Here is a 1882-nt window from a genome sequence, read left to right on the forward strand (position 1 = left end):
AGACGGGGTTTCACCATGTTGACCAGGATGGTCTCGATCTCTTGACCTCGTGATCCACCCGCCTCGGCCTCCCAAAGTGCTGGGATTACAGGCTTGAGCCACTGTGCCCGGCCATCCCCAGTTTTAAAGACAGAGTTGGGCATTTCTTCCACTTCTCTTCTATGGCACATAATTTTCTACCAAATTATGACTGCTTACATGTTTGTTTTCTTTTTCTTTGGAGACGAAGATTCACTTTTGTTGCCCAGACTGGAGTGATGTAGCATGATCTCGGCTCACTGCAACCTCCAGCCCCCGGGTTCAAGCAGATTCTTTTGCCTCAGCTTCCTAAGTAGCTGGGATTACAGGCTCTTGCCACCATGCCCAGCTAATTTTTGTATTTTTAATAGAGATGGGGTTTTGCCATGTTGGCCAGGCTGGTCTTGAACTCTTGACCTCAGGTGATCCACCTGCCTTGGCCTCCTAAAGTGCTAGGATTACAGGTGTGAGCCACCGTGCCCGGCCACATGTCTGTTTTCTTGACTAAACTATATGTTCCTTATTGAGAGTATACTTCCTTTATGTCATGTTTGTATCCACATACCCTAATACATTTTCAGCACTCAATAAACACTTCTTTAATGAATGAATGCTTATAGAAGTGTGACGATATATCAAACTTTGTCTCTATACAATGGCATCCTAGGATATGTTTCAAAGTGCCTAAAGCCATTCCAGAATGGTGACTCTTGGCTGGAGCAAAAGAAAGTAAAGGCACACATAAAGGAAAGATTCCCTATAGATGACCCAATTCATCTAGCATCCAGAGGAACCCATGTTAGCAAAAAGGCTACATGACAAAGACTTCTACACAAATTATAACATCATTTATAATTTCAAAAAAATGTTTAAAAACTAGAAATAACAAATATGCAACTTAGAATGATTAACTAAATGAAGGTTCATTCAATGGATCCTTTAAAATAATACTTTTGGCTGGGTGCAGTGGCTCACGCCTGTAATCCCAGCACTTTGGGAGGCCCAGGCGGGCGGATCACGAGGTCAGGAGATCAAGACCATCCTGGCCAATATGGTGAAACCCCATCTCTACTTAAAATACAAAAATTAGCTGGATGTGGTGGCACATGCCTGTAATCCCCGTTGCTTGGGAGGCTAAGGCAAGAGAATAGCTTGAACCCAGGAGGTGGGAGTTGCTGTAAGCCAAGATCGCACCACTGCACTCCAGCCTGGTGACAGAGGGAGATTCTGTCTCAAAAACAAAACAAACAAACAAAAAACGGTAGTTTCATGTAATTACACTACTATACTCTAGCCTGGGCAACAGAGCAAGACCCTGTCACCAAAAAAAAGGTAGTACTTTTGTAGATTACTTAACAACTAGGGAAAATGCTGGTCATTTCAATCAAGCAGAAAAAAGACCTATATCATAATCCCAATCATAAATATAAAAGGCATTCTGGAAATATTGGTTTAGAAACATTTAGAAAAAAAGCCTGAAATAAACTGTATTAAATTATTAGCAGTATTTATCTATCAGTAATTTTCTACAACTAATTTGTTCAACAAATATTTATTGAGCACTTGTTTGTTACATTACAGAGATGTACAAGAGACATCTGTTTCTGTCCTCCAGGAACTAAACATGTTATTCTTCTATAATCAATCAGAAAAAGCAATAAAGTTTAGAAAAAAATTCATGGGATAGCCCACTCTAAATCAAACTCTATGAAAAGTAAAATAATAGGCCGGGCGGGCGCGGTGGCTTAAGCCTGTAATCCCAGCACTTTGGGAGGCCGAGGCGGGTGGATCACGAGGTCAAGAGATCGAGACCATCCTGGTCAACATGGTGAAACCCCGTCTCTACTAAAAATACAAAAAATTA

At 41.2% G+C, this 1882-nt stretch overlaps 1 protein-coding gene across 3 annotated transcripts in view; it reads right to left on the minus strand.

The window, feature by feature from the left end:
* Positions 1–1882, minus strand: part of MAP4K5 (mitogen-activated protein kinase kinase kinase kinase 5) — a 114643-nt gene that overhangs the window by 107861 nt on the left and 4900 nt on the right. The window lies entirely within an intron of this gene.

Source organism: Cebus imitator, unplaced genomic scaffold (assembly GCF_001604975.1).
Source record: "Cebus imitator isolate Cc_AM_T3 unplaced genomic scaffold, Cebus_imitator-1.0 Scaffold358, whole genome shotgun sequence".
Taxonomy (NCBI): Eukaryota; Metazoa; Chordata; class Mammalia; order Primates; family Cebidae; genus Cebus; species Cebus imitator.